The sequence below is a fragment of the Micropterus dolomieu genome, linkage group LG20 (assembly GCF_021292245.1).
Source record: "Micropterus dolomieu isolate WLL.071019.BEF.003 ecotype Adirondacks linkage group LG20, ASM2129224v1, whole genome shotgun sequence".
NCBI classification, from domain to species: domain Eukaryota; kingdom Metazoa; phylum Chordata; class Actinopteri; order Centrarchiformes; family Centrarchidae; genus Micropterus; species Micropterus dolomieu.
This window is the reverse complement of record NC_060169.1, coordinates 21,942,699-21,956,871: the sequence shown is the minus strand read 5'-3', so window position 1 is coordinate 21,956,871 and position 14,173 is coordinate 21,942,699. Positions and strand designations below refer to the sequence as shown.

At 42.0% G+C, this 14,173-nt stretch overlaps 1 protein-coding gene across 6 annotated transcripts in view; it reads left to right on the top strand.

Moving 5' to 3' along the window:
• elp4 (elongator acetyltransferase complex subunit 4) overlaps positions 1–14,173 on the top strand; it is an 83,970-nt gene that overhangs the window by 24,680 nt on the left and 45,117 nt on the right. The gene's annotated exons all lie outside the window — the stretch shown is intronic.

Here is a 14,173-nt window from a genome sequence, read left to right as displayed (position 1 = left end):
TATTTTCAAATTTCCCTCTGGCATTAGGAGAATTTCAATAGCTGTAGCTTTTTTTATGGAAAGCCTGGATGCCTTGCTAATGGTGGCCTCATCCCATCTTGGCTGTGTATGTATGTTCTTGCTGGCTTTGGAAAGCGTCTTTGTGTTGCTTCTGCAAGGGCTCCAACTAGCTTTGGAAACGCTGAGAAGGTGGTGAGAGTGGTTAGGTCTGCAAAAAACCTTCTCAAAAGGGGCACCCTGGCAGAGTGCTGCTGATGCAGAGCGAGATTTTGCATGTGTGCATAGTAATGCACAAAGTAGGCGTTTTGATAGGTTTCCTTTATCAAGGTCTGTATGCCATGAATATTCCCAGTCATCACACCATGATATGTTTGTGCAATCAACGTATCCTCTAACTTTAGTGGCTCCAGTACACATTTGATGGTGTTAGAAAAGCCCACAGAGGTTTTATCTTCACTTCCACAAACTCCATAAAATGTTTTGTTACTGTGTTGTTTGGCACTGTATATCTCAATACGAGCACAAGCTGAGATTCATTACACATCAGTCATTTCATTCACTTGCATAGCAACAAGAAATGTCCCAGCCAATTGCTTATTTCCTTCTTGTACGCCTCGTACATCAGTCCTACAGCTTTTTCTCAAATTGTGCTAGAGGTCCCTTTGAAAACTGGCTGAGCATCATAGTGGCTCTGGAACCTTGAGTTGCCCTCACACTTTGTTCCAAATATCGGAAAATCCGATGGTTCAGGCTTGTCGTGGTCACGTAGTGCCATTTCACATTTTCCACACAGTTTAATACAGGTGATAGTCCGACTGAGCACATATCTGTTCTCCTCACCTTGCTGGTTATGCTGCACAATTCTCCGTTTGTATGCACTGTCACTATGAGCAAGCCCAATTGTGCCGAGTTGTCTAGGTGACTCCCGCTGCTTTCATGTTTGGTAATTCTCTTGGAAAGATGCTACAGATTCTGAAAGCCTGTTTTTGAGAAAGTACCATCCCCTCCAAATAACACATAAGAAGCAAAAAAGTGCCCTAGTGACAATCAAGCATTTAGCCATTTCTTCATGGAGAACTACTCTGCATTATTTTTACCAACAGTTTATAACAATTTCCCGCTGCTGGTGGTGGCACCAAGGCATTTGATCTACAGTTTTTCTTAAAAAAGGCAGACTTTAAAATTTGTACTGTAAAAGATGATCCACAGCCCCACGTGACATTTGTGCCATCAACTTTAATTACTAAAGGCTTTGGTCATGCGCATTCTTGTTTTCCCTTACTCAGGGCAAGCTTGGGGCTATCTCCACATAGTGGCCTCTTGAGCCGATTAACTTAAATTGTAGAATAATCATAAATAACAACAGCAACTGAGGATCTTTTTATGTCATGCATTAATGTGGAGTTATATTAATTTTGAAGTTACTCATTACCACTGAAATCACACTTTTTTCTGTTACCAGCAGGTGGGGCTTTGTCCAACTTGCCCCAAAGGCTTTGTCGCCTCTAAATGTGATATCCAAAGGGCCTTTGCAGTGTTTTTTGATACACATGTGATGTCTGTGGGTGGAAATACACAAAAAACCTTTAGCTTAGCTATAGCTTAAAATCTTTTAATTAGCTTGACCATTTAAAGCATGAGTGTAGGACATATAAACAGCACAGGATGGTAAGGCATTTCCATTCTTCATTAATTCTGATTTATGATTTCTCATCCTCTTTCTTGTTCTCTTCCTGTCAGAGACACATCCATTTTGCATGTGTCACATCATCATTCTCACTCAGAGCAATCAATCTGTCACTGAACTACCACTCAAGAGACAAATTAAGGGGCCCTCCTCTTAGCTCAGCTCATGATTGGTCCTCATTACATTATCATTACCTTATCACACCCTCTGGTCCTTGGCTCTTAGTGAGTGCCATTGTCTCAGCCAGGAGGTGAGGGGGAGGAGAGGAATGCCCATCCACCCACCCTACCCCTCCCAAACCTTCTCCGCATCCTAGAGTCAACCCCTTCTCATTTTCTGCCATCCTTCTAACCCTTTCTCCTGTCTGCATTGGCCCGCTACCCCTCCTTTCTCTGACCCCCTGAATAGGCCACTCCAGAATAGATTTATAAGGTCTGTAAAAGTCAAGGTGGTTATCCTCAATGGTCTTTTAATTAGGCCACTGTATTGGGCAGGGCAGGGGGCCGAGGCCTAGAGCATCCCTGTAGCTCTGTGGGACCTGGATACTGTGTCATATATCCATCAGCACATTGTAAAGACCAGGCTTTGTCTGCCTCCCTTGTTTAAGGAGCTTTATTGGATTTTTTGTTGAATGGTAACCATACTTGTATTGTTCTTGTACATAGTATGCAAAGAAAATCAGGGTGATATCCACATAGGATTTTTCAAAATTTAAAAATGGTTATGATTGCTGGCATAAGAGAGTTCATAATATGAAATGTCAATCACAATCCTTGGCCGTGACACATTGTTATGTGTCAGGGAATTTCCCAGGGAACATTGAATCGTATCACCAGTCATGCATCAAATCAATCAAAACACAGATTAGTCATTGTAATACGCTATTATGTTCTCGTGTTGTGTTCTCTGGCACTGTGATTGACTGTCATTAATTTGTACATCACCTTAGACGGAGATGTCACAAAGGTATGAGTGCATGTTGGCTCCGCTTCCCGCGTTGCAGAGGTGTTGCTTTTTATCAGTATGCCTGTGTATAAGTTTGCATGCAGGACTACCGTTCTACTACGTGGCTCATCGCATACTGTGTTTGACCTGTTGGTCCACCGCCTCGGTGGGCCACTGATTGACACATGAGATGGTGAATGGATTCCAAGTCCAGTGTCTGAAGTGTGACAGCTCACACCATCCCTGCTAATCACCTCATTTACTCAATCTACAGGACTCCTCTGCCTGAGGCTATATAATTACTGAGATTTCTTCTGCAGTGCATATTCATAGTGGTACTGATAGTGCACTTCTCCTGCTGCGATGCACTTCTTTCAACCTTTGATTCCTTTTCTGTATCTTAAGTGCACTCACGCTGTGTATCATCTATCTAGATTAATGTATGATGTGGTGGTGGTGAATGACACGTGATTGACAGCGCTAGCTCCTCACCAGTTGGATCAGGCAACTACATGTCACCCCAACTGTGGATGAAGTCATGCTGGTAACTAATTTCTTAACTGCTGTTTGACTCATGCTTCTATCCTCTAGTGCCTCAGGAACGCGGAAAAGGATTTGTTTGCCAGCACACAACAAAGACATGCTCTTGTATTCGGTTATTTGTAATCAATTATTTTTCTTAATTTGATATGTTTTAGTACATTCATTCCCAGCACCACACTTGGGACCATCATCAGCGTTTTGTTGGTTCCGTGATAAGGTTACCACGGTAACAGTTGACGTTTCCGAAAGTTCAAGCTGTGGTAGATGAGCAGTTATTAGCCATGATGCCTGAAGCCAGAATTAACCCATGGCCCTGTCTGAGCAGGTAGGGGGAGTGTTAGGTGTTTAGACAAGATTAACACACACTCATAGACACATACACAGACATTGCTTACTCCCACACGTAGAGATATTAACATTCATGCAGTGGCACAAGCGCATTCTTCTTGAGAAACACACGCATGTACATATGACACGCTATGTGTGTGAGAATTTTCCCACTCGCTCATTTTAAGCCAACACAGGCTTCTGTCACTAGTTTCACAGTGCGAGATGCATTCAGGATGAAGCTCTGAAGAATGCAGATGGTATGCAATTACATTTTCCTTACCTTTGTTTGACCCTTTAAACTGACAAGGAACGTGCCTGTGGGGTACTGGGGTGCCAGAGGCAGGTCGCGGGGTCATATACAGTATAAAACGGGGATTTGTGTCAAATTAGTCTTCTCTTAGAGAGGCTATTTGGAGGTGTCTGGGACACTGAAGAGCTCTGTCACTTGAATGGCTGTGTAGTCTGCACACATGCATGGTTAAGGAAAACTTCATAGTCTTGAGAACTTTCAGTTAAATGTTACTAGTTGTTTGTCTTTTGTGTCATTTTAAAGTCCTCATTGTAGAGAGTCAGTAAAAGACAGATGGGAGAGAGAAGAATGTCACATGATGAAGGTCCTGGGCCAGATTCAAACCCAATATCTTGCTGTGCCTAATGCCAAATTGATTAATGGGTTATTGTAATTCACAGTTTCTGACTTGTAAATGCAGTTCACACCAACATCCAAGTCAGAATTACAAATGGGTAAAGTGAGATTTTTCTGAAAGCTTCTATATATCCGTCCTCAGGCTGAATACGGCCTCATCCAAGCCGCCTTTAGCCTTGAAAAATGCAGCCCCCTCATTCATCTCCGTTGATGCAGCAGGGGTGCCAGCGCAGAGGGCCCTGGCAAACATGCTGAACCTGGCTCAACTTTTGCTGAAACGCGGGACAACGTCATACGTTTACGGCACTGCAGTGACCAATCAAATACATGCGAGAAGAAATTTCTGTTAGATTACTTTGTAATGTGAAGACTGTATTTCTACTGTTTACCTCATAATAATAACAACAAAATAATTGCCACTGTAATATTGCCAACGTAAGTTGTAAAATCTTGAGTATTATAAACTGCTATATAGTGTTTTGACATCTGATAGGCCTTGAAACTCTTTTACTTGATCTTTTACTTAAACTGGACTACCTGGATTGTATTTCATCTTACTAGTACCTGAAACAACACACTCCCAACAAAACCTGGGGCTGTTTGAACGCAGCGTGTTTTAGATCTGAATGCCCACAAATGAGTGCTCAAAAAGCAAATAAACACGGATGCCTCTTGTCAGCCGAACTACCCTGTTCCAATTAATAAACCCAAATTTAATAGATAAAGTGCTAGATTAACTATGTTCTGTATTTTTAAGCCTCACACGGCCAACTCTGCAATCATACTGGAATTGAGTTGTCCAGTGACCTTCCATCCCACATTACATGAACTTGGCATCAGCCGGCTACATTAGCTGAGTGCAGGGGTAGCAAAGAGGGAGCAGAAAAAGGGGATGAAGATAATGACGTTGCTAAGTGGAAGAAGACTTGAGGAAAAGAGGAAGCCGAACTGAAAGAGTCCGAGGGAGGTGTGTAGAGTAGGTTAATGTTTCTTGGCATGTCCTCAAAACGTCTTTAAGACAACGCCTGTGTCTGCCCCCTGTTGAAGCCTGTGGGTGCCGAGGGAAGGGTGTTAATGGACCTATGTGAGGAACAGAGCGAAGGCTTGGAGAGGAGGGGGGAGGCATAAGCAGAGAAGAGCAGTTAAGTGATTCTCAGGTCAAGTCTAATTAAAATGAGGGCTTTTCCTCAGAGGCACCAAACCGTCGTATTGAGAGAGAAATAAAAAGGGAGGGAAAGAAAGAATGGTAGAAAGCAGAATGAGTTAGACAGAGACCCAGTCCTTAGGGCTTGTTTGTGTATTTCTTTATATGTTTATTTGTATTCCATGCCTGGTTGTATATCTGCTTCCCCGTGTCTCAAATCATGCTTGGTACTAAAGATCAGAGAACAGCCAATGTTGAAAAGAACTCATATGGAGAAAGAACTGAATTGGGTCATTTAATATTTACGTCCATTAGCGAATCACAATGACTATTCGCAGAGAGTAAACAATAGGCTTACTGGATGTCCTGAACCTATTAGGAGCGTGCAAAAAATCCTTAGGTTCTCCATACATCTGACTGTCATCCCTATGTCTGCTTTGGGAATCACGATCAGATGGGAATGGACCTTAAAATAATATTCCAATTGAATAATTTATACTTCCTCCCTTGGTGCACACCAGCCTCTGTTGCATTTTGGAATGAGGTGTGCTTACGGTTTGTGCATGTATGAGAGAGCGAAAGCCCGGTGCAGGCCTGCCAGTGGCACGCGATCAGACCCCTCAGCCGAACAATATTCACAACATACATCAGATTTGCATCTATTATTTAACAGGATTCTATCTATTCTGCAAATGTGCAAGTGTGTTTGAAAAGGCTCACCTTGTGAGGTGTCTGTGCTTAGTCTTGGTTGTGTGGGGGGGCAAAACTGCTTTCACTGGGGTAGGGGGTATTTGTTGAATCCCAAACCCAATCCAAAAGTTGTATAGAATCCACTGGGTTATATGGCTGGGAGTGCATATTTGGCCCCCTAGATGGGCATTGGTAACCTGATGTGAAGTAGAACTATTTTGAGAAAATATCTAATGCTATTATTTTGACTGATGTTGCAATTGCGATATGTTTTGCGATATTGGAGGGAATGATCATTCTCTTTTTCTTTGAAAAGCATAGGTAAATGATTGTGGCGTGATTTTTGCGGGGATCTGTGCCAAACAAAGATGTGTTCTAAAGTTTGTAGAATATGATGTGTAGACCAGGACATCTCTGCAGCACGATAATATTTAATTTAAAATGGTATTTTGACGCATTTTGTCTTTAACAAATATTGCACCTCCTATATTGTGATTTCGATAAGATTTTGAATAATTGTTCAGCCATTCTGTGAAGTCTAGGCATGGAGGTTGTGCTTGTCTTGACAAGGTCAAGATTCAGAAATCATTAACTAATCATCCACTGGCTAAAACGGTCCCAAATGAGTTTTTTGTTTATTGTCGCCTATTGAGAAAAAGTAAGCCCAGTTGTGTTCACTGCAGTCAGGTCAAAGCTCAGTAAGAGAATATTTGGGCTTTTGCCAAATGTGCTGCCCTCTATATTATATCAACACAATGCCGAAACGTTTCTTGCAAACAGGCAGTATTAAAGCAAAACATAACAGGGCATATGCGCTCCTCCTGCCAGACTGAGTAAGAGTGTAGCCTGCCTGAACTCGCCCTGGAAGTGAAGCTGTGTCATCAGTGAGCAGTGAACCCTTAACATAGTCCATGCACCACTCAGCCCCCATCAGACAAGACTGGCCACATTGGACTCAGACCTGATTAAAGTAGCCCTAGTTGTCTTCAGCTCCCATTAGAGAGAGAAAGGGAAAGAGTCTGTAACTTACATACCACCCTACGTCCATGGGGTCTTTTGGTACTATAGGGTATGTGTCAGTGTGTTCAGAAAGGGCTCACTATTAGCATAATGGTAGTGACTGGGGAAGCTAGCCCCCCTGGTGCTTATAAACTGGGTCTTCACTGTATCCTTTGCTTCTGAATCATTTTATTATTATCTCCTAGACTTTAGAATAAAGTGTGTAATTTTGCCTTAGGTCTGTGCACTTTTGTGCAAGTCCTAAAAACTGTTTACAAAGTGTTAAATGTATTCACTGTAAATCCTGTTCAAAATCAGATTCTTTTGATCACTGGTTGTGTAAACCTAATACTTGGACATGGTTGTTAATAAAAACATACAACTTAAGATGCAGCAACAGATATAAATATAAATAAATAAATAAATCTGTGTAGTGTTTCATTTAAAAGACATTTAAATAGTTAGTCACTCCTCAGATTAGACTACACAGAATAGAACATCTCCATTTGCAATGGTGCATATGTTTTTATTTATTAATATTTTTGTCTTGAGTGTGTTTTTTAAAAAACTACACTACATGTTGGTATTTGAAAGTCCAAACACTGAGTGCTCAATAATCCAGCGCTCTAAACAATGTCCATTGCACTGAAACAATGTTAACATTATTATTGCAACTTGAATAAATTGTGGTAAAAGGAAGAGGTTGTCCTGTTTTGGCTGGTGTAATTCTAAACCAGGTTTAATGCTAAACTAGCCTAAATGAAACGGTCCCCTCAATGCCTGTTGGTCCACAGAGAAAGTTAAAATTGCCATCATGGGCACAAACAGCTCCATGGTTGGAGTGGTTCAAAGGTGGAATGTTGATCCGGAGCAGGAGCATCAAACTCAGGAAGGCTCTCTGCTTGGGTCCTAAAAATAACTTTCCCACACTCTCACCGCTCAGTGTCCTGGGGGGGGGGGGGGGGGGGGGGGGGTCAGGAGGAGGTGTGTGTATGTATTTCTCTGTGTGTGTCTGCTCAGAGTTTATGTATGTTGTGCTGCATTAATGTGGAATGTGTTGATCACAGATAGACTTGGAGTCAACAGAAAGTTTTTCCCCTAACAATACTTCTGTATGAGAGTACTCAGTCATGTCTGTCAAGGTTTTTCTTTCTTTCTCACTACAATGTGAGACTAATGTCTTTGAAAAGCCTATCCACATGAGCAGACAGTCTTATTGTCAGGAGTCCATCATTTCTACACTCCACAACAGAATTTGTTCTTACTTCATTAATTTGTTTACATCACAAAATAGTAGGCTTAGAGATATCAGATCAGTTGGACACTTTGGCTTTTCTTCTGAATGCTTTCTCTGTCAGCAGATCCCTCAATGAGTCCTTGCTTGACGAAAACAAATTGGCTCTTTTGATCCTCTTTCTGTCTCTTTATCTCCGAACACACCATAAAGGCATTTGTTTCAGCTAATCATGGGAGCTACTTAACCCCTGCTACTGTGAATATGGTTGTATTTAAGAAGGATTCACCCAACAGTCAACACAGAGTTGGTTAAAGTGGTGTTGCCCATTGAGAGAAGTTGGCCTGGCTGCTGAATGTTGCAGTGCTCATGAATTTTATGAGGGCAAGTGTCCTTCAGAGTTCACAGGTGGCTATTGAAAGGCCTGGCCAGATGATGGAGGATAGTTAGGACACATATAGAGCCCTGAATAGGCTTTAATTACACACAGTAGAGGAGACAGAGGGCCGTTCGAAGGACAAGCCTACACTTCCAAAGGCAAGTTAGAAGGCAAGATGGTGGCTTCTTATCAAAAGGTTTGCGACACCATCTATGAATTAGGGAGCATGTGTGAGTCGCTGGTCCTATGTTTATGCAGAAATAGAAACATTTTCTTTGTGCATTTGTGTGTGTGTGCGGGCGCTAACTAACACACATACGTAAATGTGGGGGGAGGCACTGGGTGGGAGAATACTCCAGTGTGTGGCTTAACCAAACTTTCCTTTTGTCCCTAACAATGATGAGTGATGATGAGTGACAGGGGTGTTAGGAGTGGGATCTGGGGAACAGAATGTGCCTAAGCAGTGCTCACCCAAACTCACACAAAAGGCAGCAAGAGGTCAAATCTGAGGCAAGCTTCTTGTCCACTGGCAAATAATATTGTACCATGTCATTAGTCACATAATTAGCTAAAACATTTCATGTCTCTTTGCTGTTCTCAAGTTGACTTGCCAGTATTATTTTTATGTAGTTTCACTACCATCCTTTATACCATTTTGAAAGGGACTTTGCAAATGTTTTTGAAGTATAAAATTTCTGTCAGTTATTGATTATCAAAAGTGTTTCTACCAGGAGTCTCATCACATTAAGCCCCTGAAGTACCTCTTGCTTTTTCTTTGTCCTCATTTAAAATTTTAATGACAAAAGAGCTGCCTTGAGATGCTCTCTGCATCACTTCCTATTATTAATCCAACCAAACTGTATTTAAGTATAGACTCTAAAGCAAGTAAGAAAACATGCACAGTTGTCCTTTTGTTACCCAAAATCTATACATTCTGCTTACACAGCCAACTGCACACACAGAAACCCCTCCCTTTACCCCCAAACACATTATGCCCCACTGCTAGCTAGGGATGAGGAGGACTTGCGTGCAAGTGTTTCCCAGGAGGCAGTTGTAGACTGAGGGTTGTGAGGCCCAGGGATGGCTCTAGATGGCAGTTAGCAAGGAACCAGTATTTTCTTTTTGCCTGCTCTCCTCCTACCCCTCCCCCTTTCTGAATTCAGGCAGTGATCGTAATGGAGGGTGACAGCTCACCTCTCCCTAGCGTGCCTACGGTCCTCGGAGCGTTATACCCCCCCACGTAACCCCACCACCACCCCCCAAGTCCCAGAAGGCCACAAAGGTTACTCCATATGTTAGTCTGAGGATTCTTATGAATCATTTTTTTTCCACAGACCAAGTGTATTTTCTGTCAGGTCCAAAAAGACGTGTATGAATCAAACCAAATCAGGTATATTTCTATTTGATCCCCTCATCACAAAAAGATTTTTGCCCACACATTGAAAGAGACTACATGTCTCTTTCATTGTTTTATTTTTTATTTTTTTGCTCTGTCATTCTTTGCCTCTTGTTCTTCTATGTGAGTTGCGACTCAGTGGTGTGAAAGATCTCGGGCCTGGAGTTTCACATCTATTAGAGGCTTCATCAGGGAAGTGATCTGATGGCCTGATGTTGTACGCTCACTTACACAGACTGTTTGTATGGGGACGTCATGTACGCTTGCTTCATCGCCCAGTGTGAATGCCTGTGTGTGGGTTAGGGTGTATTTGTGTGTCTGTATTTAGCATACATTTAATCTTTTTTAATTCAGTTTTACTATCATAAGTCTCCCGAACATTGTTTCATTACTTTATTTGAGAAAAAGTAAGACAAACATACACCTCAGCTTAACTGGTGTTCAAAAAGTTTGAAGAAATTTAATATTGTCTGTTCACTCGAAGGTATAATGGGAATTTTCCCGTCTCTGTTGCAGATGTCAAAGTTTTCACTTATTGAGATCCCAATGAATGTCACACTCCAGATAATTCTCATAGGACATGAAAGTGAACAGTCTCCTTTGATGCACATCCCTAAAAACACTGACATTCTGCAGTCATCATTTGAGCTTTCTGTGTCAACAGAAGTCTTACGAGGAGACAGTCTGTAATGCACAAAATGAAATCAGTACAGTGAATTTCCTGCGCCCCTCAATAGATAACACATTTCGGTGCTTGTGCATGTCTTTGAATCTGTGCTAGAGTGTTAATGTGTGTGCAAGTCTTGGACAACCGGCTTGTGAAATTGTATAATGAGCAGTGTGTGTGTTGAGAGGAGAGTTTGCATGCTTAGATGGGCGAGGAATAGCACACAAAAGCATGTGTAGTGGTGAATATTAGAGCAGACAGAGTGTTAGCAAGGTCACTCTGTGTACAGAATGAAGTGCTTTCCCGTCTCAAACGCACTTGTACTCCCTCTTTTTGTCTCCTTCTCACTCCTCCTTTTGTCAGAGGCTCCCTCCCTCTACTCCTCTTTTTTTAATCATAGCGAGCTTTTTAAGAGTGTTGCTCTCTCTCTACATTCAGAGCCCTTATCCAAACTTAACAGCCTTCACATTCACCCCTTTCACCTCATTTGCTACCAGACACAAAGTCAGCTTGGCATGTTATTCGCTGGCGGCTGTTTTAAGATTTTGTAATCATGGTTAACTTTCAAGCTAAACTCAATTGCCCCCCCCCCCCCACCACCACCACCACCACCACCAAAAAAAAGGCAGATTTGGAGAGGTGGCAGCACTGCTGTGGGAATCAATCTGAAAGTTTAGAATATGCAAGATAAGTGCCAAAGAGGGAGTGTGCAGCTTCCAGGCATCCTCTCCAAACACCCTACAGGCTGAAGTGGAATCTAGCCACACCCCACGTATCTGCTACTCCTACTCTGGACATGCAATGTTTTTCAGTCTTTTTTTTCTTTTTCTTTTTTATTGAAACTACATGAACCCTCTATCTTTTCTCAATGTATAAGTGCATCACCACTTCGGGCCTTAATGGCAGCCTACTTATCAGAGAGGAGGCACTGGCCTGGTGTAATCTGACTTGTCTTAATTACAGGCAGTATCCAGTAATGGGCTGCTTCCATAGATATCAGCCATTAGAGCAGTGTCTCCGACGGGAGAAGCCTGATTGGCTATGTGGTAGGTGATAAAGAAGCCATGCCTCATTTACCTCCAATTTTTTGTTCACACATCCCTGTATTAAATTCAAGCGTGAGGATGGCAAAGGACTGTGTTAAACTGATTTATGTGCTCTCCTATGTGGTGGTAGCTAATCTGCTCCTCCTGATTGCATTGTCAGCAGTCAGCGCTGCTCTACGAGTAAATGATTTCACTGGATGGAAGTTGTTTCAGCGAAGTTTCAGTGTTTAAGTTTTCATTAAAAGTCTGTGGTCTTTTTCTGTTGTGAGCTTACGAAAGGACCGTGTCCAGGCCATAGCCTTGTCTGTGTGGTTTCACTCCCCAAAACCTCAAACCAGAAGCTCTTGTCTTCTAATTGAACTAGACCAAAACACTTGTCCTCAAATAGACTTTACAAACTTGAACTTCAAGTTCTTCTTTTTAGCAGACATTTACTGTTTCCTCTCAATAATCTGTACTTGCCTGCCTTTCTTCTCTCTCCACAAGTGTACGCACGCCCCCTGACCAACTTGTATGCTTTCCTTGGGGTGAGCTCGGACACGATGGTTTACAGTGATGTAAATGATTACCAGAAGGATATTGATGAGAGATTCACAATCCTTCCATCTCACCCATTTACTTTGTCTTTGTTAGCGCCACAGCAGCATGTGATCTGATGACATGATATGTTTGAGTACTTCCACAGATGGCTTCACCGTGCATTTCAAATGCCATAAAACAATGTTAAACCATTAAAGATAATATACCCATTATTAGTATGGAAATTAGAAATGGAATGCCATAGACCACTGAAAGCTTGTCACTTGAGTGACAGTTAAAGACACTCCTGGTTCAGTGCACTGTATTTAAGATATGTTTGATGTTTTTCAAACTCCATATTATCCTCGGGTGGCAGCTCACACCTTGTTGGTATTTAAGACAGATTTCAGCGGATATTACAGGATGGTGCTGGCGGTTGCATTTAAGGGTGCAGCTCCCTCATAACAGGGAGGTGTCGTCTGCTGACAGATCACTGTCTGGATGAGAGAGCACAGCAGCATCCCACCTCATTACCGTAGCAACACACTAACCGAGGGACCAACACCACTGCTCTCTGTGATTAAGATGTAAATTTCCTCTAATTGGAATGTAAATTCATACATTTATATGAAGACGTCAGCTGTCAGATTGCAATATTGTGTCCTTTTTTCTCCCTCTCCCCTGTTCCCCAGGCAGGGACTAGGTGCCTGTAATCTGTATCATACTCCTGCAACCCATCCTGGGATTTGCCGTTTGTTTAATGTCGGGCCCATTGTCCTGCATCCAGCCCGTCATTGTAATGCTTCCCATTCATGTTTTCTGTGTTTTGTTGCAGTCTGATTTGCTCTCGCTACCTGTGTTTGTTCCTCCATGCATGGCTGAGCCGTCAGGGCTTTGGGGACGGGGAGGGACTCTGAGACGGGGGCCGGGGTCATCGGGTGGCCGTATTTTGCGTGTGCATCGATTACTTCTGCTGAATGTTCCTCAATGCAAATAAGTCTGCCACTTTGAGAGGAAGCACATGTATCTGAAGTAATTAATTTTACCCTTGAATGCCAGCTGTGGTGTTGGTGTGATGTGTTCCAAATTGAGCTTTCTCACCAAAAAGGTGTTAATTTGGGGATTTGGCAGATGAAGTAAGTGTGTTTGCCAATGTATATGGCCCATATAACTGGGATGCGTCGTTTTTGTCCTGCTAATTCTGAGATTGTGCTATTATGACGGATTGTTAGATTACATTGTGGCAGACCCAGTCACTTTTACATTGACACCGTACAAAATTCTCCCCACTCAGATGTTAGTGTTTTCTAAGTTGTGTCATAGTGTGCCTACTTATTAAGAGGGGTTCTCTTGAGTGGATGGATATACAGATGATATGCATTTACAATGTGTGTTAATGGTGATGAAATTGTTATGTAGTTAATCTCACTCAGTCTTTCAAGTACTTTAAAATAGCATTTTAAAGTGACAGTTTTTTTATCCATGCATTCCACGTAACAGTTATGAACATTTCTGCTACTTGTTCGGTGAAGAAAAAAAGTAAGATATTAGGATTAGTGTACTTAGTATTTATATGCGTGATGCTTTATTTCAGTGTAACCTGACAGTTTAAACACTTAACACCTCTGACAGGATACTAATCCTACTAATCCACAACAGGCTTTACCAATACCTGTCTCAACAGGTCATGCTCTTGAACTGATCAGCAAACAATGTCACACCTGCATGCTCATACAGAAATAAGCAAAAAGTAATTTGCATGAGGAAGTAGAAGAGAGCAAAGATTTGCCTCTCTGCGGACATGTCTTCCATCTTTCCTTATTAGCACCACTCATGTTATTTACATTAGACAACCAGTGAAGGATTATGATTAATCTTGCGTTGTAGTGATATAAAAGTCGAAATAAACAGTAGAATTAAACCATTGGCTTTACAAAAGAGCTTTCAT